At 35.6% G+C, this 17654-nt stretch overlaps 1 pseudogene across 1 annotated transcript in view; it reads left to right on the top strand.

Annotated features, from left to right (window-relative positions):
• The window catches only part of LOC311187583 (glyceraldehyde-3-phosphate dehydrogenase-like), a 167729-nt pseudogene that overhangs the window by 129218 nt on the left and 20857 nt on the right, over positions 1–17654 (top strand). The gene's annotated exons all lie outside the window — the stretch shown is intronic.

Below are 17654 nucleotides of genomic sequence, written 5' to 3'. Positions count from 1 at the left end.
CTCTCCTGTCTCGCCTGCTGCTCCCCTCAGCAGTGTATTTCATCACTCTGCCTGTTCTGTTCCCCACTTGGTCTCTGGTGAATCCTCTCACCCTCCCGCACATCTGGCCTGTACCCCAGTTCTTGTGTAAATGAATCAATTAATCTTTAAAAAATAAAATAAAATTTACAACACACACATATATGCATATGTATGCATGTATATATGTGTGTGTGTGTGTGTGTATGTGTGTGTGTGTATATATATATATATATATATATATATATATATATATATATATGAGGGAGTCAAGATAACTAGTAAGCTAGCTAGATGATAATGATGAGGATAGATGAAGAGTTTCAGAAGAGTTCCCCTTTCAGCGGCACATGGCGAATTTACCCAGGAAATGAAGATGTTTGCACAGAAACAGGCAGGTGAAGGTTATATTTTAAAAGAACAGGTTGATTAGGAAAAGGAAAAAGAAAGAGACAGGCACCTGCAGGGTCACAGTCAGGCAGGAGAGCTGCCACTGCTGCTTTGCAAAGGGAGAGGTTTGTGAAAAGAAACACCAACATAGGCACAGGTGGGCAGGAGAACTGTGTGTTACTAGTGCAGAAATTGTACGGAATACTGTTCTTTTGGGGAGGGGTTCATTCCTTTGTGGAATTGTTACCTGCAATTAATTACTTGTTAAATTAATTACTTTAAGGGTATGATTGGGTTGATTTTTAATGACCTGTGATTCTCCACAATGGTGCTCAATCTCCATACCCCCACCTCTGCCCTGAGCCTCTGGACACTTTCTATAGCAGTCTGATACATGCTATAGCAGTTGGGGCCTAAGCGTTTTTCATTTCTATAGCTGGTTTAACAACTATGTTCATCATTTTTACCCCCAACTCCAGTTTCTGGTCTTGTGATGCCTGCATTCTGAATTTTCTACTCCTAGCCTCCATCAATAGATAGGTGAGGAAGGAAGGAAGGAAGGAAGGAAGGAAGGAAGGAAGGAAGGAAGGAAGGAAGGAAGGAAGGAAGGAAGGAAGGAAGGAAGGAAGGAAGGAAGGAAGAACAACTACAGCAAAGGCTGAATAACTTGCCAACCTTTATTTCCTCAGATCTCTTAAAATTTCTGGGAAAAAACTGGAATGGTTGTGATAAGCATGGGGAAAAAACCTGTGACTAATACATCATGCTGTTATAGGGCAGCCCCAATATTGAACGGGTTGCCTGGCTGTGGGTCCTCACCCGCGCGCTTAAAAGGGACTTATGAATACTCCACTACAGGCACACACAAAAGGTTAATAAAAGGTTTATTTACAAGGGAAAAGGAAATAAGGAAAATGTACAACTCAGGGAGAAAATAGGGAAATAAAGTCTTTAATGCGTCCTACCCTATCTGCCGACCTGGAAACCCAAAGGCACTCTCCGAGCTGGCCGGACGCTGCGAGCTGGCGGAGAGTCAAAATGGGGGAACCCCCTCCAAAGCCCACTTGTCTGGCTTTATACCAACCTGGCTGCTTAACCCCACCCTCAGGTCCAGCCACCTTCCCTTTGGTGGTGATGGGATTTGGAGTTCCCAGTGTCTTTGGCTTTGGCCTGGGGTGGGGGTGGAGTCCACAAAGCCTGTATGGAATTAGCTTTAGGACATCCTTTTCCCCCTAACAATTTTACCCTTACTTTTTTGCCCTACAAAAATAGATGACAAAAGAGGCCAAAATGCCAAAGAATAGAAATCAATAGAAAGAATTTTGCTTTTGTAGAGGCGCTTGTCTGAAGCATGGATACAATGTCAATGATTTGGGTGCATTGTCTGGGCATCATGTCAAATATACATGAAACAAGAAATTGGTCTTTTGCTAAGATAGCTATATAGATTAATTAGTATATTGCATGATGTCTTTAAGTGGAAATGATGCCTCCAGGCTCATGTCTGGAAGTTGGTGATCATATGAGTGCTACTTTGTAAACTACAGCTAAGTCAGAGGGGATCATGTATTGTTTCTCAGTCTGTGATCAAGTCATCCCAAACCAGCAAGAATTTATTGAACTCCTTTTTTTATCTGAAAGCTGTACCAATCTGTACTGGTTGAAAGACATTGTTTTAAATGGGACCAGATTTACATAAGAATTAATAGACACCTATGCTTATGATAATTTTGCTGGGCCTCAAATAATAACTACACAACCCATTACCGCATTGTTTTTAGACTTTATTTTTACTTTCCTATTTTCCTCTGAAAGGAATCTAATCTAGTAACTGGCAACTCCTGATTATCATATAATAATTTAATTTGATTAATTTTTTAAAGATTTATTTATTTATACAATAGCCAGTGTACAGTCCAGATGTGCAGGAGGGTGAGATGATTCACTATAGACAGAGCGGGGAACAGAACAGGCATACTGATGAAATACACTGCTGAGGGGATCAGTGGGCGTGACAGGAGAGGTCTGCCATGCTATGAGGGACCTTCACTGGCCGGCCTGGATGGAACTGGTGCTACAGAGGCTGCCAACATCTTCACAGCGAGGTGCTCAACTACTGAGCCACCAGGGGAGGCCTTAATTTAATTAAGAAACAATTGGATACAAGAGAAGTAGATTAGAGAAAAGACAGGAAAACTGTAAGAAATTAAAAAGTGTTTAAATGGGGATTAGGAGCCTCAAAATAATAACTTTTACTTCATTATCCAGTCCTGCCATAAGGAAATACTTTATCTCTCATTTATGTCTCCTAGCTCCTGCTGCAATCAGATAGCTCTCCTTCTGAACCATTGGTTGGAACACTTGATAAAGCAGTAGTCTCTTGGACCACTGTATGGCAGTGTCTCTTGCTCCCTCCATGAGTCTTCCCCGTTGCCTAAAGATTGCCTGACTCCCAGATGAAACTGACCTATTTTCTTCAGCACACCGTAACTGCATTCCTTTGTGCATAAGCATTTACACACACATGCACACACACATGCACAAACACACCAATCACAACAGTTCCAAAGCTTTGCCACTGTTCATGCTTTGGATTTTGACTATCAGAGATACCTGAGAAATGATGTGGGAGTAACTGAATGACATTCTGTTTGCCTAATTTAATTTCAATGCCCCTAAAATAAATTCACTCTGACCCTCCTTAGGGGTGCAGGAGTATGGAGCCAGTACTCTCTGCACTCAGGGATTGTGCCACCAGATAAAATAAACATACTCTTTATAGCACCATATTTTACTTATTTAGTTACCACTAGCACTTAAAAAAGCCAACTTCTATTTAAGTCTTCTAAAATATCAAAAGCTTTGGTCACTTTTAAAACTGGTTCAATATTTTGCCGGTTTTCTAAGTGAGAGGATGGAGAAAAGGCAAGAGTTTAGAAATATTGTTACTTAGAAGAGTTGGGATGTTGAAAGTTATTTTGAGATGTGGGAAGCATAGTGTGACTAAAAAGGTGAGGTCAACATCCTGAGTTTCTGACACTGCTAACCTCAGTTGCTCAAACAAGTAACTGTGATCAGAGCTCATTGTGACTGAATCCCTAAGAAAAGAAAAGCTGTTATTTTGAAATGCATGTGTATCATTTTCTCAGAGAAATAGAATCATGTATTTTTTTTTGGGGGGGGGGTGAGCAGTTGCTACACAGATTCTTTGCTCAAGGTCATCCTCATCTCAGATGTTATAATTGAGTCCTTTGAACCTGGAGGTGTTTTTGTTTAGGATATGAAATGTGTCTCAACAATGACCAAATGGTCTAAGTGACTTTTTCTTAAGATCCAGTCCCAATCCGCCAAACTAAAATAGTCTCCCAAAGTTGCTTTTAATTTTTATGTGAGGCTTACTTGTGTCATATTTGAATGTATTATTCTAAGGAAAATTATGAATGTGCTTATTGCTAAGTCAAACAAAGAAAACTTCTACAATCTAAAGAGGGCCTTTTTTTATTGAGTGGTTTCTGTAATAGATCCATTCTTCATATGTATTAATTTTCAAAATTTCAATTAGTACATTTTTCTTCCTTTTAATACCTTACTCTTCCATAGCAATTTTTTTTATAAATTTTATTTTTATATTCCCCCATACAATTGCAAACCATCCCATTCTGACCCGAATCCCTCCCCTCCCGCCCCCCACCCCCCAAAAAGTGTCTCTGGTTCATATTTTTATGTTGATTTTGATTTTCACTTTCTTATAGTTATTCATTTTCCTGGTCCCTTATTTAAGTTTTCTAGATTCCTGCTATTCCACAGCAATTTTAATGCTTTCAATTACAGTTTTTTTTTTTTTCAGGGAAATGTTGATTGATTTTTTTAAATAAATATATTTTTATTGAAGTTACAATTCACTATAACATGTTTCATGTGTGCATTCTTGAGAATCAAATGTATATACTACATTTAGTTTATCACCGAATGTCTAATTCCATCCTTCACCATGTCATTGCCCATCTGTGCCCACCCACTCACCCCCTTCCCTTTTTCATAATCATTAATTATTAGAGTCCACAAGTTTTGTTCACTCATACGTGGTATATAGATAATTTTTTGTCTCCTTATCTTTACTTCAGGTAGTCTTTAATTTGAGTTTTAATATATTATCTGCAATCCCTTTGGCTTTTAAAGTAAATAAGTTTAAGTTTTTTTGATAAAACCATCATGAAGTTGTAGGGTGCTCAAGTTTTCTCCACTGCATTGTGAGAATCAAGCAGATGAGAAAGAATACAGTTCTCTGGATTTCTCAATCACTTTGACTTGTCAGTTCCTATTTGAAAATCACATTTTCTTTTATAATTGTTCTGAGTTTTTGGTGAGCTGTAACAATGTTAAATGATCTGATGATTACACGAGAGCATGTGAGTTTTTAACTAGAAATCTATTTTAAAAATAAACACTCCAGTTAAAATGTCATCTCTTGGATCAAAACTTTGGACACATTTATACTCTTGATTAGGTGTATTATTTTATCAGCCTGTTTTTACTATATAAAAAATCAATAATTGACTATAAATTTATAATGAAAGGAATATAGAAAAAGCTTCAATTATAGTACCTCATTTTAGTCTTAGTACAAAAAAATTCTCGATTTAAATTTACATGAAATTTAAAAATAATATTATAAAGAGATGACATAGTTTTGTCTTTGTGTCGATTTAAAAATATAAATAGGATTATCAATAGAGAACAAGAGAGGCTCAATTGTGTTAGTGACATACATTCAAGGGTTCTTAGAGAATTCCATTTTCAAGAATTATGTAATTAGATTTCCCCCTTTCATTCACATTACTGTTCTAGATAGCCCTGTATATTAGTATGCCTCCTATAGAACATTATGAGTCAAACCAGAATAGGAAATGGAAAGAAAAAAAGGCATTTATGTACATATATTAACTATTTCAGATCTCGATATCACCAAGAAGACATTAAGGAATCCTTTTGATTTTACTCTTCTTTCTCTCCTCTTCAAAAGACCAGTTTTTTTTTTCTCACAAAAGAGTCTCATTCTGTTTCCATCAGGCACTGCTTTTCAGACATTTCAACTATTGCATTGTTTCCCTGTGTATTGGTTATTTTTGAACAGAACATAATGAAGCTAGGATTTTATGTCAACTTCCTTTTGAGGAGGTCTAATCACTTGCCCCACCTTTCAGTGAACACCCCTGTGAGATAAGTATGGTTATACTCAGTGTAGTAACAGAGAAAAGGAGGGCACAGAGAAGTGGCTAGTGATAGGGCTGTGCTTCTAATATGACCTTAAGCTTCTAATCCCTTAGCCTGGGTCTTATTGTTAAACTACATTGCCAAGTGACAGAACTCATGCAATTTGTTTTCACTTTCTTTAATTGTAAACTGTCATGATAAACCTTAAACTCATCACTATCCTATGCAGCTATATAGGCATTGAATTTTCTTGTTTGTTATCAAGTAACAATATTTCCCTAAATCAAGGTTGACAACTTCAGATAGAGTTTTGTTTCATTCTTTTTGTGGCCACCCAGCACAACTATCCTTCCCTACTCCAGTCACATCCCACAGGAGTATTAAACACTGAAATTAGTTGTCCCTGCTTCTCAGTGTTTGTACTCTGACAGTACCATTGTAGTTCTAGTGCCTCACGTTGCAATAGCTTCCTGAGTGTATTCTTTGCTCTACACTCCAGTGTATTATAATGCAGCATAAAAAACAGGGCCAGGAATTTTCTCTTCTTCAAGCATCATTTTGATCATATCCTTCCGTTAAAAATCTTTCAATGCCCCCCTTCTTTACTTACAAGACAAAATCCACATTTCTTATCTGGTATTCATAGCTTACTTTTATACACTGAGCTTATACCACAACTCCTCATCACATATAACTGTTACAGATATTTGTAAAAAAAAAACTAGATTCCTTTCCTTAAGTTCAGAGACTGCTATTTTCAACTTCACACAGGAGGTAATATAGTGATGTGTACATCAGAGATATTAAAGAAATATTTTATAGTGAATACATGAAAGAATAATAAAGGTTTTCACTTATACTTACTGTTTATCTGCTTGCTTCACTATTCTCAAAACTGAATCAGAAGGGTGAATTTTAAAAGGATCAAGCGGTGCATGTATAAGGAATGAACATGAGTGTATGCTAATACCAGACCCACAATTTTAAAAAAATAACCTTTGCTCCCTCTGCTAATATATGCTAGAAAATGCAGGAAACTCAGATAAAGTACAAAGAAGTACATGAAAGTGTTCACTATTAACATTTTAGTGTTTAACCTAAACTTTTGCTGTTTGTTTTACTAGAAGGTAGGATATTTGAGAGGAAAAGCCTCAGTGAAGTGTCTCAGTTTGTAACTAAAAATATAATGAATATATTCTCATACTCTTACATATTCTGTTACTTGTTACTTTTCATGTCACAAAAAAAAACAATAAATTAGATCTTCAGAGGAGAAAGGACAGAAGGTTGTATTTTCCTTTACTATTTCTGGAGCAGAAAATATTTAAATATGGAAATTTTCCTCATTCTAACCCCCCACAGGAAAGGGAAAAGTAATCTCAAATTTCACTTAAAGATTGATTTTGGCAGGTTTCTCAAGGATGTTTCAAATGGACAGTGGCATTTGTATTATTTAAAAAAGAAATTAGCTAAATTTTCCATGCGGGTACAAATTGGCAACTCTTACTGAAGTAAAAGAAACAGAATTTACTATTTCAAATGTTTCTTTAGTGCAGTTTTTGTTGTATCTTGTTTTTTTTCTTGGTCTCCTTAAGTCAGAAATTAGTACATTTGATTCTCCCAAGCCAGTAGGAATGTTTTTCCTGCTAAATTATTCCCTCTGCATACTTGTCAGAAAGTAGACTAGGTGAATGGTCACTGGGATTGGAATACAGTTGTTCCTCTACCTCTACCTATATAAAGAATCCCCTTTCTCTTCTTTTCCTGTTTCAGGGATATAATAAACTTTCTTCTCATTCCAAATATCAAAATAAAATTTAGCAGCAATTTACCCCATTCAATAAACATCCATTTATTTGTCACTGATTGAAATTTAATATTAGGTTCATTTGAGCCTTTAAATACTTTTCTTGATTGTTCTTGGTTTTTACACAAATGAGCTGAAAAATTATGCCTATACAAAGATATACACATGGAATTTTATATCAGCGATATTCATATCAATGGGACAGCTGTAATTCAAAAGTTATCACTGCCACAGGTAAATGCAAAAAGCACCATGGTTTACAATACTAGCATATCTCCTGCTATCAAATTATAGGTTTGCCTTCAGTGAGGAGGTACTCATTATAGTTATTGACAACTGTTAAAATACACTTTTTCCGCAAAGAATTTGAATCACATGTATGACATAAAAGGTAAATGTTCATTCAATGCAATGGAAGGAAGGTTCATTTACAAATGGTATGTGTGTTGGAGAGGTCTGTCCTTCAAATTTCAATACCATCTATTTTCCATATGAATGATAAGAAAAGCAATATTACTATAAAAATACAGGGTATAAATGAAAAGGTTCCATGTTACAGTTCAACTACAAGAGGCTAATTCTTTTCATGCATGAGGAAATTTTATTGAATATTATTTTAAAGATATATTTCCCCTCTTACTATGGCTTGCAGCTCAGATAACATCTTACTATGTTGAGATATATTTTTCAATGCAATTTATTTTAAATGCCTCATGCTCAGTAAAATCTTCCTCTAAAATGTCAGATTGCATTGACAATTAAAAAATGCTATTTTCTCCCCTTAAATACCTCCCCTCCGTGTATGGTTAACTCAAGATTTGTTTTTAAACCAAATCAAGAATAAATGAGAAAATGTTCTCATAATGTGGACATTTCCTAGACCACAGTGTAAAAGAAATGGGAACAAAAACATACAGTATAATATATGTTATATGTGCATATTCATACTGGACCAGCATATATTTGGCTGACCAAATTAAATCTTTCCTCCCTGCACTCTAAAATCCCTTTTAAAACTAACCTTATGATGCAATAATGATTCTTCTTTCTTCCCATAGGGTGACCTTGCCCAACTATAACTATAATAAATAATGTATGTGGTCACTTTTGTTGAAGGTCTTTGAAACAGAGACCAAACGTTAAAGTCCCATTTCCTGGTATTTTGCTATAAAGGATATAGGTTTCAAGTTCCTATTTTCATGGAAACTAGCAAGCACGCTGGGGCTAAGGAGCTTTGAAGTTATCAGAAAAGTTTTTTTAATCTAAATGATCTGGAGCAAAGTAGAGCTGTCTGTTAGTATTACCCAGAATACTTAGCTGCTCTGTTGTCCTTGTGAGTCAAACTTCAGTGTAAATAACTTTATCCAGAAGCAACTATTTGGATGTGCCCCACGTCTGTCAGCAAAGCATTTGGATCCAATCTAAACAGAAGCCTTAAGAAGGGTAGCTGCTGCACACATGAAACTTACCAAATTCCCCTATTTTGAAAGCTGGGATTTTGTTTTGAAATACACATGTGAAGGGAAAAAGCAGACATTTGACATTTCAGTCTCTGTTGTTTTTCTTTGCTTTCATCTGCCAAGTGACCAGAAATATTCAATGTCACTTGTCCCCATAGGTGAAAGCAGCAAGTCATTATATAGTAAAGTTACCTGCATGGAAGGATCTTCTCTTTCTGTCTCACACACCCACACATACCCCTTGCACACATCTGAAATGTAGACTAGTCTTGCATAATTCACATACCCTGTTTGGGGGTAGGAAGAAGGTTCAGGAATTAAACTAACTAAATATTTTCAGAACCTGAACGTTTAACAGCCTGCTAACTCTTTTTACTTTATTGTTTTTGTTAAGGAATCAAGTTATCTATATGTTACTTTCAGAAGCTTGCACTTTTCTTCACTGGTTTTCTGTGTTCAGTGATGTAGGGGTGTGTGTTTGTTTCGAATAAAACTGTAGAAGTATCTTCAAATCTCATACACATGTTTAAATTACAGCTGCAAATCTGATTCACATGTTTAAATATATAGCTTAGAAACCATTTCTGGTAACATTCTGGTTCTGCTTTAGAGATAATAAAAATTATCATTAAAATATATAGTTTTATGAGAAAGAACCATACAAGTGTATAAAAGCTGATATTCAAGATTTGTGTTCCCCTACCCCTAACAAGTAGCTACTAAAGTAAGTTATAGAGGGCCTCCCCTGGTGGCACAGTGGTTGAGCGCTGGTTGGCTCCCTGGCCACCGGCGAGGGTCCCACATGGCATGACAGACCTCTCCTGCCACGCCCACTGCTCCCCTCAGCAGTGTATTTCGTCAGTCTGCCTATTCTGTTCCCCGCTCTGGCTATGGTGAATTCTCTCAACCTCCTGTGCTTCTGACTGTACCCAGTGCTTGTATAAATAAATAAATAAATAAATAAATAAATAAATAAATAAATAAATAAATCTTTAAAAAATAAATAAATACATAAAGTAAGTTATAGAATTAAGGCATTCATTTCAGCCTTAAAACTCATGACCCTTTAAAGTGAGAATTGGTGCTCAGAGTGATAGCTTTGAATTTTTGAATTGGCTCAAAAATAGATTTTTTAATAAGCAGCTACTTCTTAATAAGCCCAAAATATTTTTGGTCAATCTGATCATCTCATTTTTGAGTTATGATATTTAGTATACCTAAAAGTCAGTATAAATTTTCTGATCAAATAAACAGCAGAGCCAGCATTTGTTCTTAAGAATGTCTGATGTTAACTACTGACTCAAATACCACTCTATAGTGATATAGGTATCTATATCCATTTTATGATATGCTAGCATACTGTATCTGTGTATGAGGGTACATACTAGGCTAAGCATTTTTTTTTGTGGGACCGTCGCCGGCATCCAGGGAACGAACCGGTGCTGCAGAGGCTGCGGGCAGCCTCGCAGCCCAGCGCTCAACTGCTGTGCCAACAGGGGAGGCCCTAGGCTAAGCATTTTTTATATGAAGATGAGATAATACTTGGAAAACTAGAGAACAGTTTTACCACTTAAAAATGTCTAGAGGAGACAGAAGACAAAAATAAGCAAAGTTTTGCATTACATGTGATTTAAACCAGTAGTTCAAAATAACAACAGAGATTTGTTAAGCTAGTACATTGCTCATTATATATAGACAACACTTCTTTAAAAGAGTGAGAGAATATTTTAGAGTAAAACCATCTGAACATATTCAAGGGATAAGTGGAATTTGAAATGAGTGATAAGTAAAATTTGCATCAAGAGGACAGGAGATTCTGGGAAAGAATTACATGATAAAAAGGTGGGAGACTGAGTTGTTAAAAATATTAAGTTATTATCATTATGTTTTTAGAATTTTGCATTATCTCTTAAAATTGGGGTTCTGTTTGTAACAGATATAATAACTTGTGACAGTACAGAACAGTTCATTTAAGAGATAAGTTAGATTTCCTTAATAAAAGGAACATCAATGATGAGATCGACCTTTACCTAGGTATTTTGTATAACAATATAATATTCTATTTATAATACAAGGAATTTAGACTTAGCTTTGTGTGAAGATGAATGTATTTCAACAACAATTACAGAACCCAGACAGACAAACGATGATCATACAAAAGCATAATCTACTGAAACACAAATATATATGTTTTATGTATATGTGTGTCACATATACTAAGCTTAAGTGAGAAAGAAGGACATAGCAAATTAATTGAAATAATGGGTCACTTTTCTTTTGTTCTTTACAATGATTATGGAATCTATTAAAAAAGGAAGAAGATCACAGAACATGCAACAGAGAAGAAGCCACTCAGTCTTATTCACAATCACAACCACAGTAAGTGAGGTAATTAAGTACAATTAAATGTAATGTTAATGTCTTCAGAAACAAGGATTTCTTATAAGTTCATTGTTCTTGCAAACTGTTGAAGTGTTGTGAATTACTGTAGGGATTCTTGTGGAACACAACTAATTTTTTACCCTCAATTGCAGTGTATGTTGTACACTTGCCACTGAGAATGTCAGCATGATGGGATCTTAAAGATTCCAGCACATTTTCCTCATCACTACCAAGTGTAGCTCTCAACTGAATGAATATGCTTATAAGTAGTGAAGCAGCTTGACAGTCACAAAGTCGATTACCCAGGTGAATTCACAGCTCCCTTTATCACCGAGCATCTGTACCTTTTCTCCTAAAGCAGTGGTTGGGCTCTATTTTGTAATCTAACTGGGATTGATCAGACTTCTCTTGAAAGATAGTTTTTAAGTTATCAATTTAAAGCAAAACAAAATAATGAAAAAGTCTGTTTCCTTATTATTTTACTTAGTAGTTCCTATTTATTCATTTTATTATTTCTGTACTGTTAGAAAGCAACTACTATGGTTAAAAAATATGACAGCAATAAAATTATGGTATCATGATTAACACAAAGCAATATGTTTAGGGAAACATTTGAGTGTGGTTTCAGAACTTCTGAAATGCATTGTGCTATTTTCCAAATCAAAGCTAAATTGTTTGGCTGTGAGATGAACTAGAAAATAAACTAGTAGCAATATAGTTAATCCTAAGAGAGCCAAAAAACCCAAACATAATGTTTCCTTTTCATAGTGTTTTTCTTCCAGTTCATTAGACAACATAATTATATATACAACTAAGGAAAATGAATAAAATTAATTCAAATAACTAAAGTTATACAGGTGTTTTAAGTACCTTTATTTATATTTATTTACTTTTTTGTTTAATTTTTTTTTGGCAGGTGGCAGTGAGTTAAAAGAGAATATAGATAGAATCATAGAAATTCCTCTTGGTTGTTCTGTTCAAACTAACAATAATACCTTCCCAAAACACAAATAACTCTTCTCTGATTTATTTCCCAGGGACTAAGTTTGGCTATGTTTCCCTCAATTGTTATTACTGACTATAGATCTAGAAATTTTAATATATTGAATGATTTTAATATGGATTTTTATAAAGTCCTCTTGTTCTACAGCACTTGAATATTGTGAATTAAAATTATGTCAAACAATTTATAATGGGCAAAATATTTCTATTCTTAGCTTTCTAGCCAAATATAAATAAATTTCACCATCCTTTAGATGAAAATAACCAAATTATCAGATGATTACAGCGGGAACAATCCATGCAGGTATAAGAGATTTTTACAGGGACAAACTATTATTTTTTTCAATAAATACAATCAATATAGATCAATATGCTAGAAAAACATTATCCTAATTCCTAAACATTTTCAACCAGCTAAATGTATATCTCAGAATATAATTATTTACTCCTGAATTTATTTCTTCTGAACTATTTACATTGCTAGCAATAATCTAAAACTAAGTGAAATAAAAACATTTTAACTTTTGTAAAATTGTAATGTTGCTAATTTAAAAGATAAACGGAAGTAGACATCATCATAATTCATGCTTTAAGTATACCTGAAATATCATTAATCAAGTCCATATCAACTAAAACTAGAACATGTGCTACAATGTACATCCTACCTTTGTTTTTCTTTTTTTTCTTAAAAGATTTATTTATTTATTTATACAAGAACTAGGTACAGGCCAGAGGCATGGGAGGGTGAGAGGATTCACAGAGACTGAGCGGGGAACAGAACAGGCAGACTGACGAAATACACTGCTGAGAGGAGCATCCGGAGCGACAGGAGAGGTCTGCAGCGCCATGTGGGACCCTCGCTGGCTGGCTGGATTGAGCCGGCCTGCGCCACCAGGGGAGGCCCTTGTCTTTATTTTTCTTTTAATTTTTCTTTATTTTTGCATAGAAGAATTGGGGTGTAGGACACAGGTGCAGAGGTGAGAGGATTTGCCAGAAACAGTGGGAGCAGAACAGGCAGATTTACTGAAATACACTGCTAAGGGGAGCACCAGGCAAGACAGGAGAGGTCTGTTGTGCCATATATGGGATAGCTCCCTAGCAGTGGATCGAACTCAGTATAGCACTGAGACTTAACACCTAGACCACCAGGGAGGTCCCTGCACATCCTATCTTTGAATTCATCTTTTATTTAAAAATTTACTTACATTCAACTGCCTAGGCTGAAACTTCTTGTCAAGAACTTTCTTTAGTTGTTGAAAACTCTATCACAATAAACATTATTACATGATTTAAATATATGAATAGATCAAAGAGATCTTTTCTAGAATGTCCATAAAAGCATTCTCTAGGGACTCCCCGGTGGTGCAGCGGTTGAGCGCTGGGTTGCGAAGCTGCCCGCAGCCTCTGCAGCCCCGGTTCGATCCCCAGCTGCTCCCCGACCTCCGGAGGAGGGTCCTGCATGGTGCACAGATCTCTCCTGCCGCCCGCTGCTCCCCTCAGCAATGTGCTTTGGTCCTTCTGTCTGCTCTGCTCCCCGCTCTGGCTCTGGTGAATTCTCTCACCCTCCCGCACTTCTGACTGTACCCAGTGCTTGTATGTATAAATAAATAAATAAATCATTAAAAAACAAAAACAAAACAAACATACTCTAGCTCTCTTTCCTTCAAAAACGTGCAAAATATGCTTATTGCCAATGCATAGAATGCATGTACATAAATTGTATGTAGTATATATATTCACAAAAATATATGCATAAATTTATGTATAAATATGTTAGTTGTAGCTGTTTAAATATATGATATTTTAAAGATTAAGATGTAGTCCACAATGCAGAAAACCCTCTTATATTTTTTATTTTACATGTTCTTTAATTTAAACTTGCTGAATTTTAGATTCCATATGTAAGCGATTTACACAGTCAAGAAAGCATTCTGTGCCCAATTAGCACAAGAAATTCAGTAGTGAAAGGCTTTTGGTATTCTACAATTTGGTTAACATTGTGGGGAGGCTGAATTTAAGGAAGGATAGGGAATAGCTATGAAAAGGATATTCCTTTTTAATTAACTCATTGAAAATCTGCTTCAAATTCCAGACAGAAGCACAAAGTGAATGTAGATTCCTCATGGTACTAGAACAATGATAATACTTAAAAGCATCTTGAGGGATCTTGACAGAATGAAGTAACATTTCATTTACTTCTGGATGATTTATCCATTTTGTACTCCATGCTACTTCAAATAGGCCCTATTTAGAAACAAGACAAAAACAAGTCATATGTGAAAATTCAGTTAGATGCTGACTATTCACATTATAAATATGATTGTTTAATTTTCTAAAATCTTCTGCATCTCACTACACACACACACACACACACACAAAATGCAGAAAAGAGACAGAGAATCAATGTGAAAGCAAGAGAGAGAAAGAATATTTGCAGATGCATTTGCTTACCTGCATATACTTTGAGCCTTAGAAACTTAGAGCATTTAGGAGCAACTGTGTTTTTAAGACCTATCAGCTGGAAAGATAAATAACCTCAGAAATTGTAATGTGAGTTGTTAGAAAAATGGAATTTAATTTAATAAAAGAGACTTTAACTTTGCACTATATTTTTCTCATTTTTAGGATTATTTCTCATAATCCTCATAACAGATATATGAAGTTGTTTATAACTGCAAATTCAGAACTGTAAGAGTCATTTGTTTTATCCTGTCATTTCTTCACATTAAAGATAAAGAAACCAAGGTTGAGTGGTAAACCTCATTTCAAATAGGTATTTTAGAAGCAGCACAGATTGTGACCAGAACACTGTGAATTTGAAATTCAGCTCTACCACTCTTGAACTGAATAAACATCCTTGAGTAAATAATGTAACTTCCTTGAGTCTCAACTTTCATACTTGTAAAATGTGGGACACAGAACCTAATTTGTGTGTGTGTATGTAAATTAAGTAACATAATGTTTGGAAGGTACCTAGGACAGTATTTTACATGTAGCAGATACACAACTAAAGATAATTCTATTCCTGAAGTATATTCTACAAGCATGAACAATAGACAGATGTCTTCAGGAATGCACTCGTTAATTGAAGCAAGTTGTACAAGCACACAGAGAAGAGAGTAACTTGGTAAATCTTAAACCCAAAAAAGGGCCTCCCTGGTGGCCCAAGGGGTTAAGCCACAACCTACTATCCACAGCTACTACAGCATGAGTTCAATCCCTGGCCAGGGAGCTACCCACATGGCACAGCAGAACTTTCCTGGCTCGCCCACTGCTCCCCTAATCAGTGCATTTCAGTCACTGTGCCTGCTCTGTTCCCCACTCTGTCTCTGGTGAATCCTCTCATCCCCTACACCTCTGGCCTGTACCCCAGTTCTTGTATGCATAAATACATCTTTTTTAAAAATAAAGTCTTTAATGACATACTGAATTCTGCTAGTTGCCATACATTTTAGCAAAAGCCACCCTAATTAGACTCAGAATTGAAACAAAACAAAAACAAAAAAACCTTGTCTGTATGCATTTGTCTGGGTGATATGACTTGACGGGGGATGAGTTCCTCTTCCTTTACCATATATTCTTTTGCCCAAATTATATTGAAGTCCTTTTATTTCTTTTTTCAAGTTTAGCATGCCCATTCAGTTGTTTCTTGATTGCAATATAATTTATTGCATACCTGTGAAATAATATAAAGAAGAAAATAAAGGTTAAGTAACTCAATATTAGAATAAACCTATGGTGTATGCCTTTTTTTTTTTTTTGTATTTTCCATGAATTTGTCCATATATTCGGATGTACATATATGAGAGGAGTTTCATCAGGCTCTTATCCAGCTTTATCTTGTGAGAATTTCCACGTCATCAAATATTTTTTAAAACCTAATTCTTTGTGGCTATATACTATTTCCATGATGCGAACATTCCTTGATCTATTTTAAATACATCTATTACTACAAAGTAGTTTTAATTTGGTTTAGTGCAGCTATTGACATAGTTTTACTTTTCTGCAAATGCATTTGTATCCATAGCTATTTTGTTTCAAAGAAGTAAATAGTTCCAGTATCTTAGGCAGGTGACAGATAATATATTGGTAGGTAGAGCATATTAAATGGGTGTTTTGACGGTTTTGATCATGGAGGTGGTATGTGACATATACCTAAGGAGGTGTGAACCTGTTCCCCTAAATCATATACAGTTTTGAAAAACAATGTTACCTCAGTAAAAAAAATATTTAAAAAAAGATAAATAATTTGACCAAAACCACCAATAACAAATAAATTAATTAAAAATTGTAAATTTGAAGTCTTTATGCAGAGTTTACTTTCCTATTATTTATCATAATCCCCACTGTCCCCCATAATTGTAATACTAGTTGGCTAGCCTTGCCTGTCTGACCCCTAAGGGGGCTTGTTTTATGACTTTTAATAAAGCTATACAATTGAATAAATTTATAATAATTTGTTTCAATGACTTTATCCTCTACTACCCTGTGAAATTTAAAGACACGGACCAGAAATATATATATAAAAGTCTTCTTTGTACATTATGTAATGCCTTTAACAAGATTGAATCCCAGGAATGACAGAAAACGGTCTGTAATCGTTTGCCATTAAGCCAGAAGCACAGCTAGTTACCAGTCGATGTATTGTCTGACTTGGAATCACATAAATTTTTAAACTGATTTGAAATGTTCTTCTTTGCATTTCACTCAACTAAGGTAAGCTAATAATATGGGTTCACTGTACTCCTACCACATATCCTGTCCTAGGTTTAGTAATGGGGAGAGCTTAAACACAGGAAGGTCACACCATTACAAAAGGAACAGAGAGGAAACTGGTGGCGGAGGCTGTTGAGCACAGTGCTATGATGCTGTCCACAGCCTCTGCAGCACCAGTTTGATCCCGGCTGGCCGGCGAGGGTCCCACATGACATGGCGGACCTCTCCTATCTCGCCCGCTGCTCCCCTCAGCAGTGTATTGTCAGTCTGCCTGTTCTGTTCCCCGCTCTGTCTCTGGTGAATCCTCTCACTCTCCCGTGCACGTGGCCTGTACCCCAGATCTTGCATAAATAAATAAATCTTTTTTTTAAAAAAGTTCAAGTATGTAGAGATAAAGAGAGCTTTCTTCTTTCTTTAGTTGGTATAAATTGGTAATCATCAAATGAGCTTATATACACATTTGGAACTTATCAAGAGCAAACTGATCCTTATATATCTACAAGGCAAAACTCAATTTATCCCTAAAGTATGCGAATCTTCACTCTTTTTACAGTTCTTTTTTTTGCAAACACTTATATGTGATAAAAATGTAGCCATAAAATTATGAACAATAATCACCCATTGACACCTTTTTGGAGTAGGGCTGGTGGGGAATGCAGGGATGC

This window comes from Talpa europaea, assembly GCF_964194135.1.
Source record: "Talpa europaea genome assembly, chromosome: X".
NCBI lineage: Eukaryota > Metazoa > Chordata > Mammalia > Eulipotyphla > Talpidae > Talpa > Talpa europaea.
Note: the sequence above shows the minus strand (reverse complement) of the source record. Positions and strands in the feature narration are given on the sequence as shown.